This window comes from Protopterus annectens, chromosome 1.part2 (genome assembly GCF_019279795.1).
Source record: "Protopterus annectens isolate FY-2018-M chromosome 1.part2, PAN1.0, whole genome shotgun sequence".
Lineage (NCBI taxonomy): Eukaryota > Metazoa > Chordata > Ceratodontiformes > Protopteridae > Protopterus > Protopterus annectens.
In genome coordinates, this window is record NC_056727.1 from 85,001,261 (window position 1) to 85,022,135 (window position 20,875).

Consider the following 20,875-nt stretch of genomic DNA (forward strand, 5'->3'; position numbering starts at 1 on the left):
CTCTTCTAATTCAGATACAAGCAAATGCTGATTGCAGTTCATATTTTCAAGCAGGCTTTGTACTAATTATCTATAACTTCTACAGCTGTGTATCTTCTCATGGCACAGCAGAACTTCTTGTCAAAGTTTCATGCAAGTAGTATTGTTCTATTCATTATTTTCCTAACGCAAGCAGAAATCATGTACTTCTCAGTAAATTTCCAAAGCACAAGCAAGATTTAGCTGATAATACAAGGTCAGAAAGCAACTGCAGTTTGTATAGATTTATGTAGTATGAAATAGAATAAATGTGTTAACTCTTTTAGGCTGTGAATGTACTAAACATATTACTAATACACACATTAATACATATTTTTCTAACATTTCCCCCCTATTAATACTTTTATTCTACTTTCAAAATAAGCATAAACAGTTTGTTTTCTTCTTCTAACCTCTTCCACTCAGGATTTGCAGTTAAGAGAGTCATTCAGTTTAAACTTATGAAAGCATTTTTAGTCTTTTAACAGTTCTTCAAACTCAGTACTTTGATACAAGGTTTCAGAAACTGAAATGTCTATTAGGTCTTTAACCAGTCTTTTCATGCAGGGGATACCACAACAAACACATACTCCCCACCAAGAGGTAGCCAGATTTTGCTTTATGTTGATAATATCCTGCTGGCATCCCCCACCCAGCAAGATTGTAAAGAAGACACTATAGCGCTATTACAATTTTTAGCCACTGAAGGACATAAAGTAAATAAAAATAAACTGCAGCTTTGGAAAAAACAAGTTAGATACCTAGGATATGTAATATCCAAAAAGGATAGGACATTAGATGAGGACAGAAAAATAGTGATTTTGCAAGCACCAAAACCCACTACCAAGAAGGAAATGATGTCCTTCCTGGGTACGACTAATTTTTGTCGGAGTTGGATTCCAAACTATGCTTTGGAATCTGCACCGTTGACTAACCTGATTTATAAAAAGCCTATGGCAGCACAGGATTTGTTACAATGGACACCAGAAGCAGAATCTGCTTTCTTCAAACTGAAACAGTTAATAGCATCCTCATTAATTTTGGGATTACCAGACTATCATAAACTTTTTTTCCAAACTGTAGATTGTAAGCAAGGTTATATGACATCAGTGTTAACACAGCAGCATGGGGACAAGCAACGTCCTATTGCTTATTATTCATCACAACTGGACCCAGTGGCAAGGTCCTTACCTCACTGTGTACTAGCAGTAGTTGCAGCTGCAATGGGAGTACAGGCTTCGGCCTCAGTAGTGTTGTTCCTCCCTCTCACATTGAGAGTGCCTCATGCAGTTGCAATTATTTTACTGCAAGAGAAGGTAGCATATCTTTCCCCTGCTAGGCATCTTTCCTGTATGACTATACTGTTGAGCCAACCTTGTATGACAATTGAAAGATGTACGACTTTGAACCCTTCAACATTGCTCCCAACCCCTGCAGATGGCACACCACACAGCTGTCCTACATAAATGGCAATCAGGGTGTTCATTAGGATGGTGCCCCACCCCCAAAACCATTTCTGGAAAAAGTCTATCAGTAGGTTTGGGCCTGGTTTGGTCATGGCCGACACTTGCTGAATTACCTCAAGATGATTGTCTATCTTGTGCTTATGGTCAGGAATATACGAACAGCATTCTTCTTGGATTAAAGCACACGTACCACCTCTCACCAATAGGGTGAAGTCGAGAGCCATGCGATTTTGGAGCACTACAGTTCTCATAGCATTCAGTTCATCAGTCACCAATTCAAGAGCAGAAAAAGTTGCATTGCTCATTACTTCGAGAAATTTTGACAGTTTTCTCAGCTCCCAGATCAATTTCACTGCTCCATATGCTGGTAATATGCCTGCCCACAATATAACACTATCACTCAAGTCCATGTGTGTCAGTTCTTTGCCTAGAGAGTGATGGTCTTTCCAACGCACATTGATTTGTCCCACTGGATTTACAGGTTTCTTGACGACTTCTCGGACATTTTGAATTTTCCCATGAGGCAAAACTGCAGTGTGTCATATGGCCGGTACCAAGTAACCCAAAAGACAACTGCCGGACCAATTCTCAGGTAACCATTTGTATGCCTTTCTACCAAACACAAAATAACAGTCCTCTACTTTAGTAGTAACCTTGCTGTGAATATACATTCGCCCTGCATGAAACATTTTTCTATCAATTGTAGACAGCTGTTTATGAAGAACAGAATTATGTTTTACTTCATCAAGTGTTTTGTGCATCAATCCAAGAAATGAATCATAGTTTGTATTACAATAAAGATCTACTTTGTTACCTTTAGTGTAACATCTGTAAGGAATAGTTACATTGCAATTGGTCCAACCCACTTGAACAGTATCATTTTTATAAAAACACACAGTTCCCTTTTGTGGAACAGACAAGTGCAATGCTATTTTATCTTGTGATGTAATGGTTGAGGTATCATAAATCAAGTTCTCCCAGGTCTCATTGACCCCTAGGGGGACTGTAGTCATTAATAACCCCCCATATGCTGTCGGCAAAGCTGTACAAATCCAGCAATTCAAAACATTGAAAGTCTCAGCATACACATATTTAATTGCCTGGTAAGTGTTAAAGTTTGGATGCCAGTTTATGAGTAACGCTTCATGTTTATTCAGTTCAGTCTGTGTGGCTGGGAAAAGAAAAGGCCACAACAAAAATATTATTGTCATTAGTACAGTTAACAGGATGATTATGCAATACTTCTGAGGAAAGGGTTGTTCTGCATTCCTGTTTCTTCTGGACTCTATCATTTTTGCTCTTGGCATGTAACAAGATTTTTGTCCAGTTCAAAGTTTTTAACTAATTTACAGTGCATCAGGTGGATCCAAGAGGCTCGCTCCGCTATCTTGACTGCAGTGGGTGTTGACAAAAGTACTTGATATGGACCTTCCCACTTCGGAGACGTCCAATTCTTTTTCTTAACCACATTCACCCAGATCCAAAATCCGGGGGACACTGCCACTTTTGATGGTCTGGTTCGTTCTTTATCTGAAACAGAATTTAACTGCAACAAATGTTTAGAATTTAATAACTTACGCATATACTCTACTAATGTACTGTCAGCTTCCTGGTCTGCGGGCATGAGAGATTTCCACTGAAGTATATAGTAAGCCCTTCCAAAGAGCTTTTCAAAAGGAGTCAATCCTTTTGCATTCAGAACAGTTCTCATGCTCAACAGTGCCAGGGGCAGACAGTACACCCAGTTTCTCTGCGTTTCTGCTACTAATTTTCTTAGCTTACTTTTTAGAATCCCATTATGCCTCTCTACTAGCCCTGCTGATTGAGGTTGATACGCACAATGATTCTTTAGGGAAATGCAAAAATGTTTACTTGACTGCTGTATGGTCTGATTTATGAAGTGCGTGCCATTGTCACTGTAGATCCTTTCCGGAATGCCGAATCTAGGGATGATTTCTTTAACAAGAACTTTGGCCACTGTCATAGCGTCTGGATTTTTAGTCGGAAAGGCTTCCACCCATCTGGAAAACATATCTACAATGACAAGACAATACTTCTTATTTTCACATTTATTCAACTCTATGAAATCCATACAGATAGTATGAAAGGGATATGGTGGTGTAGGGAAACTCCCTTGCTTGGGCTTTAATGCCCCTTGTGCATGATGTTTATTACAAATATGGCACATCGAACAGAATTTTTTTGAGTAGTTTGTAAATCCGTATGTCGTGAACACTTGGTTCACCAGCTGTACCATCCCCCCTGTTGAGACATGGCACTGCCCATGGCTCAACAAAGCTGCATATCTAAACAAATTAGATGGCAATATTGGTTTTCTTTCTTTAGAGATGTACAGCCCCTTTTCGAGAATTGCTCCTCATTTTACCCATCTTTGTTTTTCAGCTTGCGTAGTAAGTGTCTGCATTGTTTTTAACATTTCTAAGTCTAAAATCTCAGAGGGTTGTAATTCCTCATTCAAAAGAAATACTTCTGAAGCTGCCTGCTTTGTAGCTGTATCAGCTCTCGCATTACCTTTTGAAATCCTATCCTGTTGCTTGGTATGAGCTGTGCATTTACAAATAGCTACTTTCTGAGGTAACTGAATAGATTCTAAACGATCTAAAATAAACTGTGCATGATTGATTGGTTTGCCAGTAGATGTTATCATTCCTCAATTTTTCCACTGTTGCGCAAAAACATGTACAGTAGAAAAAGCATACTGGCTGTCAGTAAAAATGTTCACACATTTACCCTTTGCTAAGGTACATGCCTGTGTCAAGGCAATCAATTCTGCTACCTGTGCAGATAAATTATGTGGTAAAGATTTTGCTTCTATAATGTCAGTATCAGAAACTACTGCATATCCTACTAGGTTCTGTCCTGCAGGACCCCTTTTGCATGAGCCGTCCACGTAGTATGTCATCTTGGCATCATCCAAGGGAACATCCGTAAGGTCTTTTCTAGGCAGTGTCTTTTGTTCAATCACCTGCAGGCAGCTGTGTGGTGTGCCATCTGCAGGGGTTGGGAGCAATGTTGAAGGGTTCAAAGTCGTACATCTTTCAATTGTCATACGAGGTTGGCTCAACAGTATAGTCATACAGGAAAGATGCCTAGCAGGGGAAAGATATGCTACCTTCTCTTGCAGTAAAATAATTGCGACTGCATGAGGCACTCTCAATGTGAGAGGGAAGGACAACACTACTGAGGCCGAAGCCTGTACTCCCATTGCAGCTGCAACTACTGCTAGTACACAGTGAGGTAAAGACCTTGCCACTGGGTCCAGTTGTGATGAATAATAAGCAATAGGACGTTGCTTGTCCCCATGCTGCTGTGTTAACACTGATGTCATATAACCTTGCTTACAATCTACAGTTTGGAAAAAACGTTTATGATAGTCTGGTAATCCCAAAACTAATGAGGATGCTATTAACTGTTTCAGTTTGCAGAAAGCAGATTCTGCTTCTGGTGTCCATTGTAACAAATCCTGTGCTGCCATAGGCTTTTTATAAATCAGGTTAGTCAACGGTGCAGATTCCAAAGCATAGTTTGGAATCCAACTCCGACAAAAATTAGTCGTACCCAGGAAGGACATCATTTCCTTCTTGGTAGTGGGTTTTGGTGCTTGCAAAATCGCTATTTTTCTGTCCTCATCTAATGTCCTACCCTCCTTGGATATTACATATCCTAGGTATCTAACTTGTTTTTTCCAAAGCTGCAGTTTATTTTTATTTACTTTATGTCCTTCAGTGGCTAAAAATTGTAATAGCGCTATAGTGTATTCTTTACAATCTTGCTGGGTGGGGGACGCCAGCAGGATATCATCAACATAAAGCAAAATCTGGCTACCTCTTGATGGGGTAAACCCCGCTAAGTTGCTTGCTATTTCTTATGAGAATATTGTTGGACTTTTACAATACCTCTGTGGTAGTCATGTATACGTATACCTTTTCCCCTGAAATGTGAATGCAAACCAATGCCGACTGTCAGGCTGTATCGGTATCGAAAAGAATGCATTGCTGATATCTACCACAGAAAAATATTTCTGTTGAGGTTTTAAATCATTCAACAGGGTGTGTGGGTCTGGCACCGTAGGTGCCCTTGGTATTACTGCGTCATTTACAGCTTGTAAATCTTGGACCATACGCCAGTCCCCATTCACTTTCTTAACAGGAAATAAAGGTTTGTTACATGGTGAATCAGGAGATTCCACCAGCACCCCCTCCTTAAGTAAAGCTGCTATAATAGGTTTGATTCCTACCTCTGCATCTTTTCTTAAGGGATACTGTCTCTTTTGTGGTCTAAATGCTGACTTTGGCATAATAATAACTGGTCCCGCTGTACGAATAAGTCCTACATCTGATTTTCCTGTTGACCAGAGATTTTCTGGTATATTCTGTAAGGCATTTTCTTCCTCCTTCAATAGGAGTGCTAATCAGCTGTCCTTGCTAGACTGCAAGTGTACAGCTGGGTGGGTCTGAGTTATCCAGTTCAACTTCTGCATTTGTATTCCCTGTTCTGACAGTTCTAACTCTGTCTGTTTTTCCCATCTCGTGACTTTTTCTCCTAAGTCTACCCATTTTACATTCTTGTCCTTAGTTAAGCTAACATGTGGTAATCAATTAGATTTATAGAGTGCAAAGAACTCCTAGGGCAATGAACAGCTGGCTACACTGTTTCCTTCGGTGTCCCAGTACAGATTACGTAATATCAATCTGTTTGCGTGATTTCTAAACAATTCTTGCTCATATTCCTTATCAGGTCCTGGTGTATTACAATAATACAGAGTGCAGTGCAACAAATGCTGTTTATCAATGTCAAGGGAGGGAAACTTGCTGATGGCTATGTTCATCAATTCTTCGGTCACTGCCCCTGGACCAGTCATAACCAAGTCCTGGCTGTACCAATAAAATGTTTTACCCTCCGATTGCACTGCAAAGGTATCAATTTGTCACTGTGCTTCCATACCCTGCATAGTCGGAACTACTGCTATACCAAATAGCTGCATAAGGTCTCTGCCCAAGAGGTTTACTGGGCATTTTGCAGAAACAACAATTTTACTTTTCTGGGTCAATCCTGAAACAGGATCAGTTATCACAATATTATGGGAGAGAGACTCCCAATACAGCTGTCCATTAGCTGCTTTCACTAATATGTAATCAGGTGACTCTGAATTCTCTGGCAGTTTGGAGGGATGTACCAGGATCCGTGATGCCCCTGAGTCACACAAGAATCTGACTTCCCTCCCTTCTACCAGGAGTGTAACTTCTGGTTTCGTGTCTGCTAAATAGAGCTCTAAGCTCAATAAAGCCAAATCCAATATTTCATTTTCTTCACTATCCGTGACTTCTTGCACTTCCTCTATTTCTTTTGTCACATTCTCTGCTCCCTCTATCGCATGTTCATTTGTCCTTTCTCTGCTGTCCCCTTCTAGTGATTCCTGACTATCACATAGTCAGTCCTCACCCTCCTTATCTTCCGTGGTTGCCTTCTTGTTTTTCTTGCAATCCCTTGCCAAGTGTCCTTTCTTACCGCATTTAAACATTCACCCCTTTTCTTTTGCCCTTCAAAGTCATCTGATCGTTGATCAGATTGTTTCCCTGGGCATTTCTCTTGCCCTTTTTCCCGGACTGTACTACATATACTTCTGCTCCATCTTCTATAGAAAATACTTGGGCTTTCTTTTTGCTATTAAAATGCCTTTCGGCATGCCTAGCATATTCAAGTAATGACTGTAATCTGCTTGTACGATGATCTACCATGTGCTTTGTAATAAAGCTACTGATGGGTGCAATACTGCCTTTCAAAAATGCATTCTTTAACTGCTGCTCATATGGGGAATCATGTGTCTGATCTTCAGGAACCTGCATTCCACAATGGTTATTAAAACATTCTAATAGTCTGGCATAATACCGGTCAATAGCTTCACCTTCCTGTTGGATGCATTGATTAATGCAAGCCCAGTCTGCCCTAGGCTTCCATTTCTCAGAGATTCGGTCTGTAAGACCTTTCACTCTGTTGTCTAATTCTGAGCTACTATGTGGGAGGGGCCTGAGCGCAATATCACGGGGATTCCAGTCGCCACTAATCATGTGCCAATCTGGTCCCACAATTTGTCTGACTACTTTTTCTACCTCTTCTCCGTTTAAATTATAACTTAGCCTCATTCCTTGCAAATCTTCTAAGAACTTTCTAAAATTAACTTTTGAATGGGGAATTCCCTCAGTGGATTTTTGGATGTCTTCCGGAGTCCAGGGTCTATACACTAGAATAGTTAGGTCCTGACCTTCTTGCCCTGCCTGAGGATTAGGCACTTCTATAAGTGGGCATATTTCTTCTTCACTCATAAATCGTGAATTTCTACACATTTGATATAATTCAATGTCCCCTTTTGAGTTTCCTGCCCGTGTTCGAGACCTGGTCTCGACAGGATCTCTAATAAACGGTGTTGCTTTTGTAGTGTCTCTATTTACAGTGATAGCAGGATATCGTGGGGTGGACTAACTTGTTCACTTGCTTCATATTCTGGTAAGGGAGGTGGAGGGGCTGATGCTATTACTAAATTATTGTCCTCTTTATCTAAAAACATTGCTTTTGAATTATTATTCTTTTGTTCCTTTCAGTTTACTTCCTCAATCCACCTGTGTGCCTGAGGAATTCCTAATTGACATTGCTTTTTTACCCGACCTTTAGAATCAGTTTTAAGCTGCCTGACAAGTTTAACAAGAGAGAATTTTTCTAATTTACCATCAAATTCATACTTATTAACCCATTTTGAGTAGTATTTAATATTGTCAGCACGCTGTGACTGCATGTATTTTGCATCTTCGGTTAACAGCGGATTCTGGGACCTTTTTGTACAATTATTACCCATTTTGTTCTACCCTTTTAATCGTTATGTAACACCTTATTTTTAACATGGTACCACGGATGTTTTTATAGTCTCTTCAGTATGACTGCCTACCTGCTCTGTTTCCCTGATCTATGACAAGACAGTAATCTTTCTGTTCCTGACTTATAACAAAGTCTCTAACAGAACAAATACAAATCTAGTCCCTGATCTAAAATAGAAAAAAAAGAAGGTGGATTCACCTTACCTGAGCCTTCATGATTGATCACTTGGTTCGAGTAAACCCGTCCTTCAGTCGCAGATCAGAAAGTGGCTGGCCTCTTTTGTACGACAATTCAGTTGGAGGACTTTTCAAATAAGAAGAACTGATGTGGTTTCTTCCCCGTATGGTTTCAAGCCACCTGGCCTGTCTGATCCGAGGTGAAGTGAAGGTTTCCAGTCCGAAGGACCAATCTGTCAAAGGAAAAAACTTCAAAGACCAATACACGTAAGGTTCTGTTAAGGCACTTTTAATTTACTTGCAGCAAGGAGACAAAAAACATGTAAGTACAAATCTTTGTCTAACTACTAACAGGAAGTGTGTTCATTCTTATACTATTTTACAAGACATGGCTGTCTAAGCAGATGCAATCAAACACAACTTTAAGCATTGTACTACAGCAGGTGTTACTTCAGATTTTCTGCTGACATGACTAGATTTGTGAGAAACTTTTCAGAAAAACAACCTGGCCTTGGTGACTATTAATCCGTTTACAAGCATCTATTGTACAGTGTTACATTTCAAGGTACTCTTCTAATTAATTCAGATACAAGCAAATGCTGATTGCAGTTCATATTTTCAAGCAGGCTTTGTACTAATTATCTATAACTTCTACAGCTGTGTATCTTCTCATGGCACAGCGGAACTTCTTGTCTAAGCTTCATACAAGTAGTATTGTTCTATTCATTATTTTCCTAACACAAGCAGAAATCATGTGCTTCTCAGTAAATTTCCAAAGCACAAGCAAGATTTAGCTGATAATACAAGGTCAGAAAGCAACTGCAGTTTGTATAGATTTATGCAGTATGAAATAGAATAAATGTGTTAACTCTTTTAGGCTCTGAATGCACTAAACATATTACTAATACACACATTAATACATATTTTTCTAACACCGGTCAACAAATGTAAAATAAATAAATAAATAAATAAAAATATATAAATATGGGGGTATAGTGGGTGCAGCCCCCCACATGAGGGGTGCAGGGGGGCTTGCCCCCCTGCTTATATGTAGTGTAGGTTTGTTGGTTTGTGTTTTTGTGTTTGTGTGTGTTTTGCTTGTTGGTTTGTTATATTGTGGGTTGGATGATGTATGTATTATGTAGTGTATGGTGTGTATATGTTCGTGATTTTGTGTTTCGCGGTTTTGCAGTTTTGGGATTTGGAACATTCAACTGTATGGTCTCGGGATATTGAAATTCATGATTTCAGTATTTCGATATTATAAAGTGGAACCATATTTTATATATATATATATATATATATATATATATATATATATATATATATATATATATATACATATAGTGAAATGATATATATAGTGAAATGCTTAAGATTTTTACTTTTGACATAATGAGAACTTAGTATGCATATTTTCAAAAAAATTAATTTTACCAGAGATCAAAAATCCCCACATGGGAACCAGGCATAGTGCCAGACTGTGACAACAAAAAACTTCTAAAATGTTGAATTTGCTAGCTATACAGAAAAGCCACATTTCAGTTCCCCAGGTTATTCTAATAACATTTTTGGGTACAGAATACATACTTTGTGACTAAATGTACTAATTTTGCAATGGTACATTACCTTGACCAAGAAGAAATCAATTAAAAATGAAAGTTATTGCTCTTTGACCAATACTCATCCCAAACAAACTTTATCAATAATCATCCTAAAGTGATCTTGTGACTGCCATTTGTTTTTATTCATCCCCTGCCACCCAGAAACAGCACCCATATTCTCCATATTTCTGATGTCTCATTGAGAAGAAAAAACAAAAAAAAAAACATAACAGCCACAGTAATGTAATTCCACATGCTGCTATAAATCTCCCCACCATAAATAAAACAAGAATGCAAGTATATTGTGCAATGGACAGTGTGCATTGTTACTACTGCTGACAGATCTATCTAGTTTCCTGACATAAAAACTGAAACCACCATCACAGTTGCATGTTTTATCTTGGAACTTGAAGACACTAGGCTCAGTATACCCCCCAACACACACATACACACACACACACACACACACACACACACACACACACACACACACACACACACACACACAAAATCCACAGCAATCCTCCCTTCATTTTACTGTTTTCAGCCTCTGCAACCCATAGCTGTCATCTCTTTATCTCCAAACTATAGCACTTGACATTATACCTGACAATATATATGGAAAATTTACTAACAATAGGAAGTTCACAGCACTGCAAATAAGATACCCTTTCTCATACTTATAAGAGGTCTTTTGATGAATTATGATTCAATATTATTAACTATTTGTTTTTATTGAAAAAATCATAACAATGAATATGTGACAAATCCTTTCAATGTAGATTTACTTGGAACATGGAATATAGAAACTTTAACTCTGAAAGGCAAAAATTGAGAAACATCTATTGTAATGAAGTGCACTTTGCAAGTAGTAAGCAGGCAGCCACTTCAGACACTCATTTGTAATTGTTAAAAATGTTAAAAAACAGAAGCAGTAATATATTTGAAGTCATTGCTTCATGGATGAAGGTAACAGTGCAAGAAATCTACCCAACAGTTCTCAGCCTCTTAGCTGAAGGAAAAAGAGACAAACTCCAAAAAATAGTAAGGGACAATATTAACCCATATACTTAGAAATAAAATAACAGGTGTCGCATTAGCATTTATTTTATGAAGGCTATAAAGTCTAAAGTTCAAATATCTTTCATTATTTAGTGACTACAACACACACAATTTACCAGAAAACCACAGATTTTATAAGGAGCAGACTAAAAATGTGAAGTAAAAACTGAAACATTTGAGCATTATGCCCCATATACCTCATAACCTCTTACCTGAAGAATCAGGGAGAAACACAAACAAATAATGGGGACAAAATACCAGAATAGAGACACCTTTAAATATTGTTCATGTATACTAAAAAAATTGTTAGAACAACAGGTTTTGCATTAATATACATTTTATGAAGGACATGAAATCTGAAACTTCTGACTGCAATGGACAATTTTACAGAAAACCACGGGTTTTATGAGGAGCATACCAAAAATATGAAGCAAAATATGGAAGAATTGAGAGCTATGCCCCCATGATAGCTTATTAGCTGAAGAATCAGGGACAAAGCCGAACAAATAATGGAGATGATGACAAAAACATAGGAATAGATTTTGTGTTGCTCAAAGTTGCTAAAATAATCAGTTTTGCATTAGCATGCATTTTCTGAAGGATATGACATGAAACTGAAATATCTGCCATTATTTAGTAAATGCAATCCTCTGACTTAAACCACACATTTTAAAACAACAGACAAAAATACAAGGCAAGGTCAGGGATATTTGTGAAGTATGACCCCCATCCCAACATCAATAGCAACAGAAGTAAAATGAATTCACACAAACAACATCTATATTCTGCTGTGTACAGTATCTCTTCTTACCACTGCATATAGCTCTAGCTTATTTTCCTTGCTAGTGCCTGAATAAAGAAGCACGCACTTAGTCTGGGGGATACATGACTTGAACTGTCATGCAGTAGTTTCTAGATGCATGATTAAAGACTGCTGGGAAAGTACTTGTGATCACTTGCTAAGAAAAAACAATCCCAAGTGCTTAGAATAGAGTAAACTGCATAGTAACAGGACATGGATTGGCTACCCATGCCCTATTTTTTAAACATAGGTTTTCAGGCTCAATGGTCCATTTGCTAATGTTTTCTTTAGATACGATGGCGCTCACTGGTGTGCACTAACTATTTCACAGCTGGGGCATGTTCTCCAGCATGCCCTGGGATGGTGCTGCCTATGTATATACTTTATATCAGATATATTTTTTTAATCCTTTGTGCATAGATATATTGAACAAACTGAATAAATGTCTCTGAAAAGCCCATCCTGCCTAGGATAACAAATGGACATGGCCACTCCACTCTGTTAAAGGTTTTTCAGTATCTACTGAAATAATTGCATCCCACATGAATGACAGTATTTTAGCTAAGTTACCAAAGGTTGCTTCTATGAAGTGACACTGATCCAGGTTTATTAGGAACAGCACAATATTTGCTAACCTAGCTACCAGAATGCCCAGAAAAACAGTACAGTTGTGGTTTAAAATGGGTTTAAAATGGTAATTAGCCTATAGGATTCTAGCAGACCTTTGTTTTCCCTTATTTGTGCATTGTTATTATTATACCTTCCATCCATGAGTCTCATATTCTTTTGGCTTAAATCACTTCATTGATTAACTGATACCACACTTGTGCTCTAAATCCATCCCTCCAATTCTCACACCACTATTAGCAGTCCATCTGACCTAGGAGATATGTTGTGTGCTTCCTTTTTTATTGACCCCTTTACTCCTTCTAGAGTTATTGTTCTCATAAGGAAGGCTGTCTGTCTCACATTTAGACTTGACAAACAGACTCCATTTAAAAATCTCAGCATTTTTTGCTCTATCTCTGTATATCTATCTACTCTGAGGAGTACAACTTTTAGTAATATTCATTAAAAACTTCTAGCACCTCCTCTGTTGCTTTTATTATCTGAACATCTACCTGCCTATTTATTTGACTTACTGCCCTATCAAATTTCTGTTGTCATAACTTGGTACCAATACCTTATATTTTTCAGAGTACTTACATAATTCTCCTACTCTTTGCCTTTGAAACATATTTTCTATCTTCTTCTACCTGTATGTCTTTAAGGAGATTACCTAGCTGTTGTTTTTCTGATTATTGTAATGCCTCCTTTTTTGCCTGCAGTTGACAGTTAATTAAAAGTAACTAATTGTACCCATCTCATTTCTGTTGTTAATCATTTCTCCCTTGCATCCCTCTATATCTATCATCTAAATATTTCCTTGAGGTTATCCCATCCTTGTATCATATCCTGTTAATCCATTTAGACATTCAATAAAAAACATTAGCCACACAATATATGCATTATTTTTATTACAGGTAGAAAACTACAAACCTCCAATCAAAAATTCTAGCCTGCTGTGATCTCAGATCTAGGACAAAGGGAATGCAGGCATGGTCCAAGAATATAATCAGGCCAACAACCTTCACATTAAGTGTTTGATTAAAATTTTTCTTTGTGATAGTATCTTATTGATTCTGGACCACCTCTTATGCTTTCCACTATAATATGTATAGCCGTCCCCAGCTGTTATTGTCCATGTCAGTCATCCATGAGGCTTTTAGCCGCTTGTTTCCATATTTGTCAGTTGGCCTCCTCCTTCTCTTTTCTTCATTATTTGAAACAAATATTAACCAGACTTCTTTTTGTAGCAAGATCTCAGAAACCTTCCGACAGAAGAACGGATAATGACATACATGCACAACAAAGAAAGTCAAGTCTTTTAGGCCGTGATCATGCTTTGAAAGCCACTAGACTGGTCAGCGAGGCATTCCAAATATCCCCATATGCTGTGCCATTCCTTTACTAACCTGCCTTCCAGTCTGTCATAAATAAAATGTGTTACAAGTAAATCCCTGGCTATAAACAACCCCTTATTGACAAAAGCTGAAAATACCTGCAACTTTAAAATAAGATATGTTAACAACAAATTCAGGGCTATTATTTATTGACATTTATTACCAGGAAAGTCCAACTAGGTAGGTGCCCATTTTGAGTACAGACCTGGGGAAAAAAGCTCCAAAGTATTACAAAAACATTTAAGGACATAAGTTTACAGTCTTCAAAAATAATATGAAACATCTACAGTTGAAATAATTATACTAAATTAGACATAACGTGAAAACATTGATTAAGAACAGGTACAACATATATGACAATGATTTAATATTTAGAGACATTTTTGCCAGTTTATAGAGAAATTAATGGTAAGTTGGTATAATGCAAACAGGAACTGTAACATGAAGTGAGAGAAAAAACAGGATTATGGCATATTTAGATAGAGAATCAGGAGGGAGAAGTTAATTAAAGTAAGGAAGTGATTGAAGAAAGAGGAGTAAAATGTATAAGGTATGAATAAGTGCTTGCTCTTATTAGGGATATCCTCATCTGGAACAAGTACAGAGTCAGAGTTTGGCAAGGAAGTCTTTTATAATGTTTTAAAGGACTTGAGGGAGGGTATTGACCTGATGGATACAGGTAAGGAGTTCCAGGCCTTAGCAGCATGACATGAGTACAGACCATGCCCAGCAGATTTGGTAGGTTTATGGAGAGGAACGGGTTTTCGGTCATTGGACTGTAAAAACTAAGTGAGAACACAGTTGTGTAGAATGGTATTTAATGCTGGGCAAGCAGATGGATGCTGGATAATCTCATAGGGGGTAAGACGCTGTGTATATGTAGCTGATGAGTACTTCTAATCAGTTTAGGCTTTTAAGTGCTGTACAGTGCCAGCTTCTGAAAGGGGTACTTGCTGCAAATTTAGCTGCTTTGTTGTAGCTTTGTTCACGTTTTGCTTCTTGTGATGCCTGAAGGTTAGTAAGAATGGGAGCATCATAATGTATTGAGGGAAGAAGTAAGTATATAAATAAATACAAATTAAATAACCATTGCAATCCTTAGATATTAGATTGTCCTTTTCCATGAACATATGTATAATATGGTCACCAATGCTTAGGGAGTTCCTGTATGAAATTTTTAACTTTAAGCTGCACAGGATTTTATCTCATGCCACTATATATCAATACTGTTTCATGTTGCACGCCACCCCTTCAAGAAAGGGACCACGGTGTATCACAGAGTAAATAACATCTTCATTATTAGGAATACTTTAATCCCTTGTTTTATAAGTTTTATACTTAGATTATAAGTTTAAACATCTTCCACTTGATCACAGGAGGCCAGCTGATTATCTCAGCAGACTGTAGCCAAAAGCCAACTCAGCCGTAACCCTTTGGAATTCAACATCCTCAGAGCATAAATATCTTGCCCTGAAGAACTGCCAGTATGGGAGAGAATTAATTAGAAGGAAGGGATGAGCATTAGATGTGTGCAAAAAGGTATTTGCTAAGGTACATTTCCTAAAAGCGGTGACTATATCAGGGTCTATGTTATATAGACGAAAAATCAAAATGTCGAATGCTCACATGAGCGTAAATGCAGAAATTTGAAATCGCTGCGCCCCCCCACACCCCCCACTAAATACATATTCCAACTCTGATATCGCACTACAGTGAGGAAAGGGGAGATATTCTGATTCTCACTGTACTGCGATCCAAAAAAATATACATCGAGTTCCTGCATTTACGCTCATGTGAGCTTTCAACATTTTGACATTTCGTCGATCTAAAGTAGGCCCAATATATCACATTACCTCAACTATAAAACAAGATATTTAAGTACTGAATATTCTACTTCTTCAATTCAAAAGCCAAAGCGAATTTCAAAATTATTAATTTGGAGACAACCCATTAATGCAAATACATTCAAGCCTATAGTGCTTTTTGTATGCCTCCAGTTAATGTCCATAGCTTCCTATGGTATCCAGACCTTTTTAGGCGTACCTTCTTTAACTAAGTAACTTACCAGCTAATAAGAGGCAGTATTAGAAAGGACAATGAGTTATTAATCAAATGCCACTAAGATTGTTAATCTATCATGTCCTCCAGTAGAGAAATGAATCACTGTCTGCCACCTATTATTCATATTTTCATATTTATGTTCATATTTTCATGAATGAAAGACCTGCATGTTATTGAGGAGTATGTTGTGGAATGCCATGGTGGGAAACAGGAAAATTAATTCTCAGTGTCCATTTACATTATACTTTGCTGGAGATATTGCTAGTTGTTTGTTAGTACTTATGAAAATAAGCAATATTTCCATATGTACTTTATACTTCAAAAACCATGTGACTTACAAACTGTTGTATGGCATCACATGAAACCTTACATGTTGCTGAAGAAAACTGGAATTGATATTTGTACAGTAAATTGCATATCCTTAGACACATTCAATATTTTTTATGTAAATTATAGAATCAAGCATAAGTTTTCATATTTATGTAAATATCTCATTATGCATGCACTCAGAGAGAATTTTTTTTGCTGTGTGTGAAAGGTTATGTCTTGTTAACAAAACTGTTCTAACAATATCATCTAGATTGTAGTTTCCAAGATGTGACAATTTGTTTGTGAAAGTTTAGCAAAAAATATAATAGTGGAGTTTAGAGCATTATAATATAGTATTTATGGAAGTACTATAAATGCACTGACTATTATCATTGTAACGAATACTTCTTACAGACAACATTGCTATGTACATGGTTTTAATAGTTTTTATTGTTCAAAAATTATTTATTTAATGTATGCATTTTTGTTGAATTTTCAGAAAATGCTCTGGAATGCTAGAGTGTGTGTGCTAACCTCTAGAAGTGTCACATTCCATGCCACATAGGTGCTAACAAGTTAAACATTTCTTTCCCTTAATAATATAATAAGATCATCAATATATTGTTTGTAAAATGTGACAATAGTTTCAAAATTGGGGTCCCCATATGTGATAGCTTCCTCAAACATTCGCATAAATAGTTTTGCATAACTGGAGCAAATCTAGCTCTAACTAACTGTGAATCTTGTCAGCCACAGAAGTCTAGTTTTAGTTGTAATATTATCTCTTAATTAAAAAAATGCTGTTGCATCTTCAAACTGTCACATTTATAGAAGAGATATCTCAACGATTTTTGGAATTCATAAATTCCAGTGCATTGGATTAACTTATCCACACCCCCACCAGGGGCAGCAATATCCTAGACCTGCTCATTACCAACACGGGCGACCTGTGTTCCACATCAGAGGCCAATTTCTCAATTGTCAGATCCGACTACAAGCTAATCACCCTAGACATCCACATCCCACCCCCATCCACCATTAGGGAAACCACCGTTAAAAATTTCTCCAAAGCCAACTTCACACTTCTTAAGACAGAAGTGGCAAACTTCACGACACCCATGCAGACAGACAATAGATTTACGACTGCTGAATCCTACACAAATGCACTTTATAGGCACTTCCACAAGTGCATGGATTGTGCTATCCCTAACAGAACCAACATGCTATCCTCCAAAAAAAAAGGAAGCCAATCTGGTGGTCCCCTGCCATAAACAAAATCTACAACAGAAGAAAGAAACTGCTGCAAAAAAGAGTAAAATCCCATGATTGGAGGAACTCCCTGGTCAGTCTGAGTAAGAAGCTAAGATCCCTCATAAAATCCTCCAAAGCTAGTTATGAAAACAAAATTGCCACTGTTTCTAAAGACAGTCACAAAGCATTCTATAGCTATGTTAAGAATCTCAATGGCAACACTCAGATCTGCTCTGAGTTACAACACAATGGCACAAAATATATCGAACCAACTGATATTGCCAACATCCTGGCAGATAGGTTCAGTGCTAACTTTACCCCCCTCTCACCCCCTAAAGAGCCCATCTCTATACCCGAAGAATGCAAAGTTCCTGTAATCACACTGCACAGGTAAAAAACACACTCTCCAAAGCCAAGAACACAGCATCCATGGGACCTGACAACATCCCAGGCTGTGTACTGCATGAACTACAGAATGAACTGGCACCCCACCTAAGTACCATGTTCAATCATAGCCTTGCCTCAGGCTTTGTGCCCACTGAATTGTGCACAGTGATGGTTATTCCACTCCACAAAGGGGATCCACCATGGACCACCGGAACTACCGCCTCATTAGCCTAATGAGCCCGGTCTGCAAGGCCATGGAATGTATCATCATGGAACTTATAAACAAAAGCATTGATAATCTCCAAACTCTGGACCACACCCAGTTCAGGTTTGTAAAAGGCAGATCATGTCTCCTTAACCTGATAGACTTCTTTGAAGCACTCACCAAAGCTGTAGATAAGGGTAAGGTGGTTCACACAGCCTATCTAGATCTCGCCAAGGCTTTCGACACCATACCCCACTCTTGAATTATAGTTAAACTTACTAAAATAGGCATAAATCCCTATTTCACAAGATGGGTTGCCAACTGGCTCACTGACAGAAACCACACTGTGAAAGTAGCAGACTCCAAATCCGACTCCAGACTAGTGACAAGTGGAGTACCACAGGGTTCAGTCCCGGGTCCTCTGCTGTTTGGTATCTACTTCTCTGAAGTACAGGTTAACACAGAAGGTCTTTGGCTAATGAAGTTCACAGATGACTGCAAACGAGGAGCCATAATCGAAACTCCTAACAATGTGAACATCCTACAAAAGGGCCTCACTGAGACAGATGCCTGGTGTCAAAGCCATAGCCTCAAGCTCAATGCCGAAAAGTGCATTGTCATCCCTTTTGGTAAAAACTCTGTACCCATGAACTACCACATAGGCGGTAGTCTACTTAACAGTGAAAGTGTGATAAGAGACCTTGGGACACAGGTGGACAGTAGTCTCTCCTTTTATAATCACATCACCACAGTAGTCAGGAAATCCTTCTATGTGGCACACCTCATCATAAAAGGTTTCTCATCCAGGAAAAAAGAGGTCATTGTTCCCCTCTACTCGTCACTCATTAGACCCATTATAGAGTACGACTCCCCTTTTGGTATATACCTCGCATGACATCTACAACAACTGGAAAGGCCACAGAAATACCTCACAAAGAGGATTACAACTTCAAATGGATGCCCTACGCAGACCATCTAAAAAAACTCCAGCTTTACTCCGTCACATATCACCTACTCAGAGGTGATCTCTGCCTTCCATACAAAGCTATATCAAACCCAGAGCTGTTGGACATGCTCCGCTTAAAGAAATCCTAATCACTCTAAGCTACATGCTCTAGAGACCTAAACCTTGTCACCACAACAAACAGAACATGCTGGAGGGATAGATTCCTGTCCCAGACACTTCCCATACTCTGGAACAAACTACGTATCTATATCAAACAAAGTTCCTCATTAGCACTCTTCAAGAAAAATCTTGATGATTAGATGGGAAATAGGAAATTTACCCCAGGGATCACTTCTGTGGCTCTGCTCAACTGGGGCACAGGCAAATAATTTTCTTGGGTGGCGAAAGCCAGGGTACCTTTTTGGCTAGGCTTTCATAGGCCCTAGGGACAATAGCCTAGTACCTACCTATGAACCTATGATTATCAAATATTAGAGCTCTATTAACAACACTGCAAAAGAAAGCATGAGTTACCCATTAACCAAAATAGTCTTTGACAATAAAACAGGTATGTGCCGTAGTTAACCTCCTTAAGGCAATTAACTAATATAATATGCATGGAGACACTGATAGAGAAATATGCACTTTTAAATGCCCATGTAGCATGTGAATATGTGTTTAGTCTGTGATGTATACAACTTTTTTTGTCTCCTCATGATTTGGCCTATGACTCAAAGTTCTGCACCTTGCTAACCATTTATCCGTCCTATAGAACAAGAGCCAAGCCTAGCTGCTCTCCCATTTGGCAGATATCTTATGACCTATTTGTCCCTAGTCAGGGTGAAAGAATAATTGGATTTATTTGCCTTGAAATGAGACTCAGATGTTAATAAGTGGGCAGTGAGACAGCCAAGTAAATCCTCTGCTGAACCTGGCCTAATTCTACCTTGAGTCTGTTGTGACATTTCAATCACTTCGATGTGGGAGAGTACATGTCTGAAGACCAGACATGGCTAGACGTACCTGCCTTACTTCCGCTGCATTTTCACCTTCATCAATATTTGCCAGCTAACCCCTTCACACTCCTGTTGTTGTATGGCGAAGGATTAAACCATCTCCCTTCTCTCAGGCTGGGGCAATTGACAAATGCCACTCACTCCTACCCCCTTCCTGTCTGTTTTATCTCACTATGCTGCTGATCAAACATAAGTCATCTGCAGCATAATCAGAACAACATTCCTCTATATCACAAAGCCAAGTTGGTATTTTGGGCACTTTGATTGTTGACAGCAAATATAGAAGGTCAGGGTATAACCTGCTCATGCAGAGCCATTTGAGATAGTGGGATTACCCTTGCTAACATGCCTAATTACAGTTTCAGAAGGTGTAGTTTGCCACCTTACATGGCATGTGTGCTTTGGTGAAAGAGTGTAGTGTGTTTCATTTCATGCATGTCTCTATTACGTTGTTGTCAGTATTGAGTGTTAGGACTGTGGCCTGTATGTTGTTGTCAGTATTGAGTGTTAGGACTGTGGCCTGTACGTTGTTGTCAGTACTGAGTGTTAGGACTGTGGCCTGTACGTTGTTGTCAGCATTGCATGTTAGGACTTTGGCCTGCCTTATATTTCATGGCTTGCGTAAATGCCTACTGTTTGCAGCTTGATAGTCTTTCTATGATACTTGAGTATATTTAC